Below are 14,903 nucleotides of genomic sequence, written 5' to 3' on the forward strand. Positions count from 1 at the left end.
TGTCTCCATTTACTGCTGGTATTTTCACACTCAAATATTAAAGGAGAGAAAAATTTTAAACTCCTGATTATCTAATTTAGTGAGGATATTACTTTATCATCATCATCATCACCAAGTGAGGGAGGTTTTTTTTTTTTTTTTTTAATTTACCAAACCGTTCCAGTACCAGAAATAGAAAAACTGAAAGCATCCCAGCCTGACTGCCCCTTTTCCTGATGGGAAGACGGAGGTAGCTAACGGACAGACAACGGATAGCCTGCCCCCCGCAGATGTGCTTATCACTAATCTGAGGTACTCTGTTGCTTTCTCAAAGTATTACCCATGAAAAGGAAATAATCTGATAAAGTTGGCGTTACACAGGGGAGGGGAGGGGGTATGAGCGACGGTCAGCGCTGGTGATGGTGGTGGATATGGTGATGGTGGTGACGGCGGTGACTGATCGTGATGGTGACGCCGGCCCGGTCCTCTCCCGTTTCTTCATCACCGCCTGTCTTCTCTGCCTCCCGCCTCCCCGCGCGGCCTCTGCCCGGAGAAACACAGCCGACAGGATTTGCACCCAAGCCGCACGTCCACGGGCGCAAGGCTGCTGTGCCCAGCGAAGCGGCACCGCTCGGCTGGCCCGCGCCCTGCTCGGCGCCCTCTCGGCTGCGGCCCCTCCGCGCCCCCCGCGCGCCGGCACCGCCTCGCGTGGCGCGCGCAGCCCGAGCCCCGGACTACCGGGCCGGCCCGCCCACCCGCGGGGAGCGCCCGCGACCCCGGCCCGCTCGCCGCCGAGCCCCCCGGCCCGGCCACCAGTCACTTACGCCTGCGCTGGGCCCGCCGCCCGGCGGCCCCGAGACAAAGGCTGCGCGGCCGCTGCGCCGCCGGCTGCTCCCGGAGCTTCGGCTGCCGGGGACCGGGAGGAGGATGGGGCGGAGGGGACCGTGTGGGAGGTGACCGTGTGGGAGGGGCCGGCGCGCCGCGGTTCACCCGCTGGAGCAGCCCAGACCCCAGCCCTCCTCCCCCGCCCGCCGCCCTCCCGGGTCCTCGGGGAGCGAGTGAGAGGAAGAGGATGGAGGGAGACGGAGAGAGGGAGGGAGAGGGAGGGAGGGAGGGAGAGAGAGAGAGAGAGAGAGAGGGAGGGAGTGAGTGTTCCTCCTTCCTAGTCACAATCCTCTCCATCCACCCCCGCGTCCCCAGCAAGCTTCGGGAAAGGCCAGACTCTGCCTCACCTGGGCAACCCTGGAGACGCTCCCACCCACCCGCCTCCTTCCACCGCGCGCAGCTCTCCCAAGGATGGACGTCAGACCATTAAATGGAGAGCAAAGCCGAGGCCTGGGAGGTCAAGTGCGCCAAGACGCGGGGCCAGGAGGGGCTGCTGCGGGAAGAAGGCCCCGGGTGCCAGACCCACCCCTTCCCTGTTTTCCTCCCCAAAGCCTGGCACCTGGCAGACCGGCAAGGTTGTAGGGTGGGGACTGCACACTCCCTCTCTGGGAGAATAACACTGCCGTTTGGCTCCGAGATTTACATCTTGTTATGAAGAGTAGGTTTGATTTATTTTTATTTTTAAAACTTTTTAATTATGGCATTTAAAAGAATCAAAAGTAGAGAGAATAGTATCATGAACCCACAAGTGCTCAGCTCCAGCCTGAAAGACTGTCAACATTTTCTCTTTTTTCCTTTCATCTGCTCCGCACTTCCCTATCCCTGGACGCTAAGGACTTAAAAACAAACAAACAAAACAAAAAAAACATGGGGGACTTCCCTGGCGGTCCAGTGGTTAAGACTCCACACCGGCTGGATCCCTGGTGGCGGAACTAAGATCCCACATGCCACGCGGCAGAAAAACAAAACCAACAAACAAACACATGATCACAATATCATGATCCCATGTTACAAAATTAAGAATAATTCCTTGATATCTCGTGACTATGATTTATTCACAGCCTGGTCTGCGTTGCCTGCTTTGCGTTTAGTGCTTTGCCTGTGCCGCTCAGCCTAGGGGGGCCCTGACTGCCACTGAAGCTCGTGGTAGAGGGGAGGTGAGCTGGTAGTTGCCGGCCCGCAGTCGCTGCTGGAGCAGGAATCGGTGAGCACTGACCCCCTCCAAGGCCCAGACGCTCCTTAGTGTGCCCAAACCCCTTGAGAATCTTGATTGAAGGCCATCCTTCCAGAATAACGCACACATAGAATTTGGATTTAAATTCCAGGAGTTTCGATCCAGTTCTCACAGTGTGTCTGAGAATGCTGCAGCCGAGGCATGCCCCTCGCCCCCCGCTTAGGGAGCACTGCTGGGAGGTGGCAGGCTGTGACTCGGACTGCCTGGCTTTGAACCCTACGTGTCTTGCTAGCCTAGTGGCCTTGGACCACTTACTTGACTCCTCTGTGCCTGCTTCCCCATTGGGAAAAGGTGGGGCTGTCATTCGAGGCTGTCTAGCCGGGCTGCCAGGGCGCTGTCATGCATGGACGGTGCCTGGTACCGAAGTGTGGGGAGACGTTCAGAGCATTCTCGCTGCTCGTACCCTCTGAGTGGTTAAACCCAGAAGGACCACGGCCCCAGAGGATTCGCAGCCTTACTTGAAGCAGAGGGAAAGGGCCCACGCCTGCTTTCTGCTGCAGTAGAAGCAGCATACACACACACATATGACAAAGACAAAGCGGCCCTTCTCTCTTTGACGGGGGCGGGAAGCGGGGGGCGGCATGGATGTTTGCCTGATGGCCAACGTGGAGTTCTTAGAACTGTGCGGGTCACGTGTACCGACATGGCTCCAGGAAATGATCTCTGAGATGCTGAAAGGATGCAGTCATTCTCTATCACCCACGCCAGCCAAACTGGCCTCAGTTAATGGACCGAGACGGTCCCCGAAGCCTCACCTCCTCTCCGAGGTGGCCCCTGACAGCCTCGGGCAGTGGGCAGTGTCCCCAGTCTGAGCTCCTGGCCACCGGCCTGCTTTAGTGACTAGGGCTGTGGGTCGTTGTGCGTGATGTGTCGGCCCATCTAGGCTGTAAACGTGCAGAGAGCTGCGATCGTTAACGCAGGGTCTCAGCATCCCCCAAACATCTGTCCATCGTCCACCCAGCACTGGCGCAAGGGGTGTGCACAGAGACGTCAAGTAAGTGGTCCAAGGCCACTAGGCTAGCAAGGCACGTAGGGTTCAAAGCCAGGCAGTCCGAGTCAGAGCCTGCACCCTGGCTGTCTCTGCCACCTCTCAACAACGCTCCCTAAGCTAGGTACCTAGGGGGAAGGGACTCTCCCTGATTATGACCCCCTGGTTCTGCCTCTTCACCTCCTGGTTGCTCCGTAACCGCATCCCTGAAGTGGGAAGCACGGTCACTTCCCCCGCGTGGCGCTGGGCTCCCGGGACCTTCTGACGAGCGCCCACCTCTCTCTCTGCCCCGTACTTCCCCTTTCTCTCCCGCTTCCCTTCCCTCACTCCCGACTCTCTGTTTTCCTTTCCTACCTCACAATATGGATTACATGATTTTTAAAACCGTTTGATGGAATTTGCTTGTATCAATGAAGGATGATGTAGGTGAATAAAATCAAGACTAAAGCTTTTGTAGAGTGAGATGTACAAATGACAAACAGCGTCTACTTCTACTCAGGGGAGAACGACCCGACTGTAGGTCTTCAAACAGAAGGGAGAATATTTGAGGGATACTCAGGCTTTATGGGTCTTCTTGGGAATAAATTTACCAAAGGACCCTGAAGTTAAGAGAAAGCATAACAGAGAGTGTTACTGGCATCTACTTGTTCTTTGGGGACAATCTGACACTCTGGGCCAGCTCCAAGAAAGAACTATTACAATGACAACGAACTTTAGTCATGGTAAAGAAATAGGGTTTGGTTTAGCTAAAGGAAGACCCTATGAATGTGAAAGGACAGCTCTTGGTGATGCATGGATTTCGAGGCCCTAACAATCAACTTACAGAAGATTTTAATAGAAGGAGAGCTGTATCTTATCTGGGCGTCCAGCTGTTGAGAAACCTAAACTTACTGACACCAAAGATAAGCTTAGATAAAAGACCTTCAGTTCAAATGGAGGCAAAAATACTTGAAAATGAGCCTAATGCTAGCAACTAAATGCAGGCAGTAAACGTATCTGTGAGAGACTACAGATCCACCAAGTGCTCTGTGCCTCATGACATGTGAGCCGCAGCTAACTCTCCCACATCAAAGGAAATCGGCTGTCCTAACAAGGAAACTCACAGCCTAGTTGGAAACTAAGAAAACTGAGGAGATCGTAGGGGGTGAGGTGTGGTCAACGTGGCCTCCTGTTGAACCTGGATGGGCTTGGGGCTGCTTCCACCAACAGATAAGGGAGGGAGGGGCCATCTGTGGTCTCCTGGGACTAGATCATCAGAGGCATGTAGCTTCCATCTGCATCGAACAAACGCTCACCCTCCAGTGCTTCCTCTTGGGATAAGCCCACCAGGCTGGGAGAGGTCCAAGCCACACGGAGAGGTTACGGAGAGGTGCCCAGGTCAGTGGTCCCAGCCTTTGAGTGCCCCCAGCCCATGTACCAGACATATGAATGAAGATGCCTCCCTGTGATTCCAGGGCCCAGCCTTCAAGTTCCCTGCAGTTTTCCATCCCAGACCTCAGATGTCATGGAGAAGAGATTAGTCATCCCCTCTGTGCTCTGTCCGAATTCCTGACACAAAGAATTTGGACATAATAAAAAGGTGTTTAACGCCACAGAGTTTGGGTAGTTGCTGTGTAGCAGCAGATAACAGGAATATCAAACAATCTGCCAGATGCCTGAGGCAGACTTTGCCTCCAAAGAGCTCACAGTCTTAGCAGGGACGGCGGTGGTATGAGCTGAGCAAGAAGCTTGGGGGCTTCTGAGCTGGACGCTGCCCCTCTGGCTGCGTGGCCCTGGGGAGTGACTGTCTCTGTGCTCCCTGTCTTCGTCTGTAAAATAAAGGTAACGATAGTACCTGCTTCACAGGCGAGCTGTGGAGAGAGAACATCCCTGAACCGCGTAGAGCGCAGTGAACGCTGCCTTGGGGCATAATGTTGTCACTCCCCAGGCACACGTACCTGTGACACCAGCAGGAGACAGGCTCCTGAGCCCCAGACATAGCGTCAGGTGATCTCTGTGTCAAGGGAAGCGGATTCCTAGCATGGATTTGATCAGTAGGCTCTATGGTTTTATAATGAGTTCACAATGGCTTCCTTGAAATCAGAGTTTTACAATCTTTTTTGGACTGTGACCCACAGTAAAAAAATACATTTGCTATTGTGACCTAATACACACAAGCATCCACTGCTATAAAGACCACATTAAGGGGCTTCCCTGGTGGCGCACTGGTTACGAGTCCACCTGCCAATGCAGGGGACACAGGTTCAAGTCCTGGTCTGGGAGGATCCTACATGCCACAGAGCAACTAAGCCCGTGCACCACAACTACTGAGCCTGCGCTCTGGAACGTGTGAGCCACAACTACTGAGCCCTCAATGAGGAGTAGCCCCAACTCGACACAACTAGAAGGGGCCGCACGCAGCAACGAAAACCCAACGCAGCCAAAAGTAAATGAATAAATAATTATTTTTAAAAAAAGAAAATTGGAGAATATTAGAAACAATATTAAAAAAACCACATCAAGATGTTCATGAAACAATACTTGCCCTTACTCTGTGCAATGCACTCTGATATTCCGTATTCTGTTCTCTTTAATTTTACAAAATCCACTAAACTGATTTTGTGACCTGCTAAATGCGTTGAAATTTACCATCTGAAAAGCAGCGTCTTAAATAATCATTTTTATAGTTTCCTTGTCCTAAATATTTCACTGTGTTTTCCGTTGTTCATCTAACTCACGCTCCACCTTCTGGAAGTGGCCCCCCTTCAGGACGCCCATCCACTGGCCCCCATCCTGACTGGCTCTGCTGGCTTCTGGCGGAGCCAGGGGTCTGTCCAACCTGGTGACGCCAGACCTCGTGCTGTGTGCTGCCCCGCAGGTCCTGGCAGCGTGCTGGCACGTAGCGGGTGTCAGCAAGGAGTTTTGAATTGGTCTTAGAACAGGGATACTAACTTTATTATTCTGCTCACGTTTTATGTGTGCTAAGCACTTCGCTGGTTCTCAGATGATTTATAACTTGAGGTCGTTATTTGGTGAGAGGATGCGATATGCCAGGGAGAAGAGACCTGGCCAGCACCCCTTTCCCGGGTGTCCTACACCAACACGCACACAGTTCTTAGTCTTCACCCCGGTCACAATGCCATAAAGCTGCTGTCGCTTCATAACCACAGGACATGGAAAATCAAACTCCAGAAAGTGCCTCGCAGGTAAAACTTTACACCGCCTGGTGCTGCAGACCAGCTGGTGACCGTTTCTGGTCACTGCCCGTCATAGACAATGACCCTGGCACGCGTTCTGCTACTATAGTCATTCCCCCAACGCACTGTCCTGCTAAGTTTTGTTGTTTTCTATCTTGTTTTGCTTTTTTCTTCTGCGGAACCTCATGAAAGGCAATGAAATGAGCCAGTGGCAATCTCAGAGAAACGTGAATTAGAGGCACAGATCCTTCAGGGGCATCTACAGTTAGCTCACGGTGCAAAGTATTTTTGTCCACTCTTGGGCTGCTGTGTCAGCACAATGAGAGCGTATTTGCACAGGCGACACACCTTAATTCCACTGTATCTGCAGACAGAGGGAATTACCTTCTCTTCACGGGGAGTCATGTGATGGAGTAAAAAGGGGTGGCCTTTGGTGGCCCACAGACGAGGGTGCTGAATCACAGCTCCAGCATGCATCACCTGAGCGACTGGAACCCAGGAGCTTCAGCTTTTTGGGCTTCAATGACCTCATCTGTAAAATGGGGATAATAATATACGTCTCAGGGTCATGGTGTTAGACAAAGGTCCATGCACACCACGGGGTCAGGAGCCACTCCTTGTTCATGCGGGTGACACATGTCTTGTGCCGTGGCGTCCTGCCTTCCGGACCAACGTGGGAGGGGCCAAGGACCGATGGCTGAGCCAAAAGCAGCCCCTGCAGGTGGGCCAGAGATGCCTCGGCCTAACTAGAAGGTCACTAGAGAGTGAGCAACAGGCCCAATCAATTAACTTTTAAAATAGCTTTATCCAAAGAAATGATTACCAAAAAGTCTGTTTAGTGGGTGTAGCAGACAGAACAATGGCTCCATAAAGATATCTATGGTTCTAATCCCTGGAATTGTGAATACGTTCATGTTCCATGGCAAAAGGGACTTCGCAGATGTGATTAAGTCAAGGGTCTTGAGATGGGGAGACGATCCTGGATTATCCAGGGGGCCTTGTGTAACCACAAGGTCCTTAAAAAAGGGGGGCCAGAGGGTCAGAGTCAGAGAAGGAGGTGTGAGGACAGACACAGAAGTCAGCTAATGTGGGGTGACCAGAAGTGAAGTGTTGTGTGTGTGATGGTGTGAAAGTAGGAGAGACATGCAGGGGAAAAGCACAGGAGGGAGGATGGGGTTCTTCTCTACTGAGAAGGAAAACTGGATTTTTCCAAGTCAGGAGGTAATTAGGTCATGAAAGTGGAGCCCTCATCATGGGATTAGTGCCCTTATGAAAAGAGACATGAGAACTTGCTTCCTCTCTGCGTCTTTGTCTCTTTCAGTCTCTCTGTCTCTGTCCCTATGTCTGTCTCTCCCCACCACATGAGGACACAGTGAGAAGGCAGCTAGTTGTCTACAAGCCAGTGGATCTGCTGGCATCTTGATCTCAGACTTCCAGCCTCCAGACTGTGAGATAGAAGTATTTGTTGTTTGAACCACTCAGTCTTTGGTGTTTTTTGTCACAGCGGCCAGAACACCCTGCCCCCAGATAGCTCATGATGGAGGGAGATGGTGGTGGGTCTCAGCTGTGGCCCTGGGACCAAACGCAGCAGGGAGGTTTCTCCCTGACGTCCTTCCCGTAAGTTCCCCTCAGGGATGGAGGTCCACTGGGACCTGAACACACACGCAGCACGCAGCCGAGCGGGGCAAGGGGTGGCCTGTGACGGGCGTGGAGACGAGCCGCCTGCTTCTCGGCAGCGCCTGTGCCCGGGGTGGGAGCCTGGGGCGCAGACAAGCTCTGCAAGCCAGCTGCTCACGGGCCCACATCGGCTGTGAGAGCCACCTGGTGAGGTCACCCTACGAGGCAGGGCAGCCCCGCTCCGTGGAGCAAGGCAGAGCTTGAGGGCAGGCTCCGGGCTGCTGTCCGGGGGAGCTGAGGCTCTGTGCGGCTCACACTGTGTTTCAGCCTCTTTCTCTGGCCCGTCCTTTCTCCTCCCGTCATGGGTGCTCATCTCTGCAGGAGTCGGCTTGAGCTGTCATGACAACGTGCCACGGACTGGGAGCCACGGACCAGGGGTGCTTAAACAGCAGAAACGTATTCTCTCACAGTCGTGGAGGCTGAAGTCCAAGCGCGAGGTGTCAGCAGGGTGGGTTTCTTCCGTGGCATCTCTTCTCGGCTCATTGATGCCCATCTTCCTCCTGTGCCTTCGTGGTGTCCTTTTCTTACAAGGACACTGAGTCCTATTGGATTAGGTTCTACCCTAATAGCCTCATTTTAACTTTTTTTTTTTGCGGTACGCGGGCCTCTCACTGTTGTGGCCTCTCCCGTTGCGGAGCACAGGCTCCGGACGCGCAGGCTCAGCGGCCATGGCTCACGGGCCCAGCCGCTCCGCGGTATGTGGGATCTTCCCGGACCGGGGCAGGAACCCACTTCCCCTGCATCGGCAGGCAGACTCTCAACCACTGCGCCACCAGGGAAGCCCTAACTTTTTTTTTATATTAATTTTTATTGGAGTACAGTTGCTTTACAATGCTGTGTTAGTTTCTGCTGTGCAGCAAAGTGAATCAGCTCTATGTATACACGTATCCCCTTTTTTGGATTTCCTTCCCTTGTAGGTCACCACAGAGCACTGAGTAGAGTTCCCTGTGCTCTACAGCAGGTTCTCACTAGTTATCTATCCTATACATAGCAGTGTATATGTCAATCCCACTCTCCCAATTCATCACCCCCCTTCCCCCGCACCAACTCATTTGAACTTAATCATGTCTTTAAAGCGCCTGTCTCCAAATTCAGCTACATTCTGAGGGTGAGTTAGAGCTTCACCCTATGAATTTCGGGAGGACACAATTCAGCCCATAAAAATCTCTAATGAACAGCTCGTACCCCGAGCTCCACAGCAGCATCTGCTTCTGGAGGATGCAGCCTGGACACCAAGCCAGCACACTACGCCCTGGTGCCCAGTGTCCACAGGTTCAGCCTGATGGAGTCTTCCCTGTCTTCCCTTTGGTCCACTACCCTGACGATGCACCGGCCACGCCTCTGCACACGCCCTTTCACTTTCAGTGTAAAGGCCACATCCTCCTGGAGCAAACGACCACAGGTGAAGCCGTACCATCTGGACCTTAACACTAATGTCTTTTTTTTTTTTGGCTGCATTGGGTCTTGGTTGCTGTGCGTGGGCTTTTCTCTAGTTGGGGCAAACGGGGGCTACTCTTCGTTGCAGTGCACAGGCTTCTCACTGCAGTGGCTTCTCTTGTTGTGGAGCACGGGCTCTAGGTGCACGGGCTTTAGTAGTTGTGGCTCGTGGGCTCGGTAGTTGTGGTTTGTGGGCTTAGTTACTCCGTGACATGTGGGATCTTCCTGGACCAGGGATTGAACCCGTGCCCCCTGCATTGGCAGGCGGATGCTTAGCCACTGCGCCAGCAGGGAAGCCCCAACACTAATGTCTTAATACTTCTTTAATGTGTCTCTCCCCTTCCACCACCACCGCCTTAGTTAAATCCATTGTCCCCTGCCCCTGGGTTTTTGCAACAGCATCGTAAGTGGCCCCGCTGTCTCCTGTCTCATCCATGTTTAATTCATTTCCTGCAGGCGCAGCGTTTGTGTGATATTAGCTGATGTGGTTTTCCTTTCTTGTAGGTGATGCAGGCTCCCCTTCCACTGAATCACTGGCATTCAGAGCTTCGGAAGGAGGCTGAAAAAAACCTAGAAAAGGGACATCTGCTCAGCTCTGCACGATACATGAGATATTTTTAAGTCCATGGAAGGAATTTATTCGTATAAACCTGGCTGGAGCGAGAAAGAAAAGCGTTATTTGTTTTTTTTGGTGGTGGTTGTTTTTTTGCGGTATGCGGTCCTCTCACTGTTGTGGCCTCTCTCGCTGCGGAGCACAGGCTCCGGACGTGCAGGCTCAGCGGCCATGGCTCACGGGCCCAGCCGCTCTGCGGCATGTAGGATCTTCCCGGACCGGGGCACGAACCCGTGTCCCCTGCATAGGCAGGCGGATTCTCAACCACTGCACCACCAGGGAAGCCCACGTTATCTGTTTTTTATTTCATTTTATGTTTCAAAATTATTTCCTTGCACACCAGGAGCCAAGTTGAGTCCCGAGCCCAGAGTTGGCTTAGAACAGAGTAGCAGGCTATGAGGCTGGAAGGTAAGATTCCCTGCTGGGGGGACCCAGGGGAGCCCTCCTGGATGGGAGGGGCCTGCAGGAGAGGGGGAGGGGCAGGCTCAGGCGTGGGGACCCCGGTTAATCCCACCCACACCCCCAAATGAACTTGTAGCCCGCGGGGTGGGAGGGCTCTGAGTCCCTGGGGCACACAGCCTGGTGATCAGGGGCACTCTGATGGCAAGGGCGGCTCCTGTGTCCTGTCCATGGCACGCGGGGGAGGAGAGGGCTGAGAGGACCGAGACCTGGAAGAGCCTGGGCTCGGGTGAGAAGGTCTCCAGAGTGAGGACCTCACGGGGAGGCCGAGCCAGGCTGTGAACTTGGGCGGCTGCTGCCACCTGACGCCCAGAGCGCAGGGCAGAGAGGCCGGTCTCAGCCGGGTGACCGCAGCCTGGGCCGCCCGGGGCCAGAGGAGTGAGGGGCTGGTGGAGACTCAGAGGGGTGTGCGGGAACCCAGGCCCCTCCTCCCTGCCACGGCGGGTTGAGCTTCTGCTGTGCCCAGACCCCTCTCGGAGGAGAAGGGGTAAGGGGGGAGCCCTGAGAGGAGAGAAACCGCTAGAAGGGCGTCTGCAACGTGGGCAGGTGCTCCCTGTTCCTTCCCTGCCTCACAGCCACTCTGTCGGGGGAGAAGACGATGAAGGGGTCAGTTCCCAGAAACGCCTCCCGTGCCCCCTTTCCCTCCCCCTCTCTCTCTTTTCTTCTCCCTGTGTCTCTCTCTCCCTTCTTTTTCCTTCTTGTCTTTCCTTCCCCACCCCCCTCCCCAATAATTTTCGTTTGTGAAACTTGACTTGTCTCTGATACACATCCGATGATGTCACCTGCCTGCCACGACTCTCCAGTTCTCTCCTGGCAGTAAAAGCCCAGCACAAACCTTTGTCACAAATAAACCTTTGCAGTTTCTAGAAGGGGAGGCGCGCGGGGCAGAAGGAGGCTGGGAAGGACTGTGGTCTCTGGCACGGAGATGCTGGGTTACCGTCAGGACGAGGGTCCCAGCGTGGTTAGGCTCCAGGTAGCGTGCGGGAGACGGAGGGCCCACGCGGAGCCATCCTCACAGCTGGACTGTGTGCACCTGTCACACCTGTGGGCGCCTGTTCTACCTCATGAGCCCACTCTGGTGGACGGACTGCTTATAAACATAATAATTGTGATGCAAAACAGTACGGAGGTCCCTCAGAAAACGAAAACTAGGACCACCGTATGATCCAGCCATCCCACTCCTGAGGATACACATGGACAAAGCTATAATCCAAAAAGATACACGCACCCCAGCGTTCACAGCAGCTCTATTCACAATAGCCAGGACATGGAAGCAACCTAAAGGTCCACTGACAGAGGAATGGATAAAGAAGATGTGGTACACACATACAATGGAATATTACTCAGCCATAAAAAGAACGAAATAATGCCATTTGCAGCAACATGGATGCAACTAGAGATGATCATACTAAGTGAAGTAAGTCAGACAGAGAAAGACAAATATCATATGATATCGTATGTGGAATCTAACATATGGCACACATGAACCTATCTACAAAACAGAAACAGACTCACAGACATAGAGAACAGACTTGTGGTTGCCAAGAGGGAGGGGGTGGGAGAGGGATGGAGTGGGCGTTTGGGGTTGGTAGATGCAAACTATTACATTTAGAATGGATAAACAACAAGGTCCTACCGTACAGCACAGGGAACTATACTTAATATCCTGTGGTAAACCTAACGGAAAAGAGTATGAAAAAGAATGTCTATATGGGCATAACTGAGCCAGCTGCACAGCAGAGACTGGCACAACACTGTAAATCAACTATACGTCAATAAAAAATATATAATAAATATTTTATATATATATATATATATATATATATATAAAATGGAGGGAGGACAGACTCCAGGGTGGCCCCTGGGATGCCCGCCCCTCGGGTGGCATTTGCTCCCGCGTGTGGGTGGGGCAGGAAGGAAAGACTGGATGAGCATTCTCTGGACACGTGCAAAGCAAGCATCCCAGCGGCCGAGCCCCCACCGCAGATCTCAGCAGCACGTACTGCACGTGCGCTAAGGTGGAGAGCGGCACTGGGGACGGAGCGTCCAGGATGCCCAGAAGCGCTGGCTTCCCTCGCTTCCAGGAAGAGGGCGAGGAGAGGGTGGGCCTAGAGGGCCTGTCTGTCTTCTGTCTGGAGCCCTGTTTCCTGTCCCCCGGCTGTCAGTGAGCTCGGGAGTGTGGTCGGACCTGGGGGAGCGGCTCACACTTCTCCGGTTAGATGCTTATCCTGCGACTCGGTTATCTTGTCTGAACTGAATCCTCAGAATATTAAATATACGCATAATCAAATGTAAGTACAAGCCCACATTTGAAAGTCAAATATAAAGAGTTTCTGAATTTGTATCATTTTGCATTATCCAGGCTTCTGCCTTCATCCACGGGAATGAATAAGTAAGAGTTGTCTGAGACCAAAATAATTTTCTGGGCAAAGAGGAATAAATGTGTTAAAATGAAGGGGAAAAAAACCCCTCTGAAGATGAAAAGGTTTTCACCCAAGCTGGATGTGGGAGAGATGGAATCTGCCTGTTACTTTCCATTTCAATCATCCAGCCTTTTGTCATCAACGTAATAATGGGGCAGCACGGAACATCCCTGAGGGAGAACCAAGGCCAAAACAGCAGCCGCCAGTGAGCCCAGAGCCCTGGACGCGAACCTCAGAAAACATGAGCCGGTAATCAGTTCTCCTCAAGGTCCTAATCAAATTCCTTTTTATGAAAATCAAACTTCGTTTGATAACATTAATATTTTCAAAGGAAGCCTGAGAATGCCACCCACTTAAGACCCTGAGTTAGCTGGATGTTAATTCAAATGAAGGAGATTCTGCAATTCCTTTCCTCTTTCCATTTTTAGAAAGGAGTAGACATTTTCTAGCTCAAGGAATATTTGAAGCCTTCTAAATTGAGGAGACAAAAATTAAATTATTAGAAAACTGTTTCCCTTCTGACAATTTGGTATTTCTCATCTTGGCTTATCTAAGAAGCCCTATCTGTTATTTTCAAAAATGGTTTTCTGGATAACATTTATGTAAGAATTAGTTCTATTTTAAATTACATAGGCATTTCCCCTTGTCAAATACAGTAGGCGCTTTGATCAGCGAAATGGAATCAGTGGATTGAAATAGCATTTCGACATGGGCTACTTGCATTTTTGATCCTTCTCTGAACATGGGAGGGGCACTTTTTATTGTGAGATACATCCGTACAGGCATGTGCGGATGAACGGGACAGTTCTAGATTACACTGGGTGTAATCGCCACCGAGACCAAGAAAGAGAACTTTATCAGCACCCAAAGCCCACGCCGGGCTGGCTCCCCACCCACTCTGACTTAGCCAATAGTCCTTCACTGGCTTTTCTTTATGTGTGTACTTCCTGCTTAAGGATCCCCAGATACGGACAAGCTCCCCCCTCTCTCTCCTTATGGCCCCTAGCTTTTTATGTCTTCCTTATTTTATAGTCATTGTTCTGTTTGATGCTTACATTGTCCCGACTGGGACCAGAGGAAGTCCATCAACGTGGCTTCTGGGTTCTTGGGGACCCCCTCCCACCATACCTTCAGTCTTTAAAACTCAATTTCATTGCAATATTATTTACAGAAAATAAAATACACCCCCAGTAACTGTGGAGGGTGGGAAGTTTCACACAGGTGCACACCTGCGTGACCACCGCCACTCGTGCAGGATCTCCATCATCCCGCAAAGGTTTCCCCTGCCGCTTCAGTCAGCTCTCCCCCGCAGCAGCCCCCATCAGTCTCAGCTTTCTCCGGTTTCATATCAGTGGAGTCAGACAGCGTGCGCTCTTTTATGTCTGTTAGTCTTTCACTCAGCATGATGTGTCTGAGGTTTACCCATGTTGCCAGGAGCGTCTGTGACCCTTTGTTACTTCTGGGCAGCCCTGCCCTGCGGGCTAGACCACAACCTGTACATCTGTTCACCTGCTGGTGGACATTTAGGCTGTTGCCAGTATGGAGCCAGTGAGAGCAAAGCTGATACAAAAGTTGCCCACATACAAGTCTTTGTGTGGACGTAGTTTTCATTTCTCTTGGGTAATAACCCAGGCTGGTACCGCTTGGCCATATGGTAAATGGATGGTTAACTTTATAAGACACTGCACGAAGCCACCCAAGGTCGCCTCGTACATTCCCTGCCTTGGTCAAAGCAGTCACTTCTCCAACAAGCACTGATTCCTTTTTAGTACAAAACAGTACTTAGAAATCAGGGCTGGGTATGGTCATGCTCACGGCTGCAGGCAGTGGCCGTGTCAGTAAGCACTGCTTCCGGTGGGTCATTTTCGGAAAAGGTGAATCCCTGTCCCAGCACTGCAGGGCACCCAGCATCCTGGCCTCTGTGCAGCAAATACCGGTGTCACCCCTCAATCGTTGAGAAACACATACACACCCCTAAAGCAACCACACATTTTCCATCCTGGAAAGACCCACTAGTCCACACAGCTTTCCG

The 14,903-nt window shown here is 52.2% G+C and overlaps 1 protein-coding gene across 1 annotated transcript in view; it reads right to left on the bottom strand.

Annotated features, from left to right (window-relative positions):
* The window catches only part of GPR45 (G protein-coupled receptor 45), a 91,896-nt gene that overhangs the window by 52,102 nt on the left and 24,891 nt on the right, over nt 1–14,903 (bottom strand). The gene's annotated exons all lie outside the window — the stretch shown is intronic.

This window comes from Tursiops truncatus, chromosome 14 (genome assembly GCF_011762595.2).
Source record: "Tursiops truncatus isolate mTurTru1 chromosome 14, mTurTru1.mat.Y, whole genome shotgun sequence".
Taxonomy (NCBI): Eukaryota; Metazoa; Chordata; class Mammalia; order Artiodactyla; family Delphinidae; genus Tursiops; species Tursiops truncatus.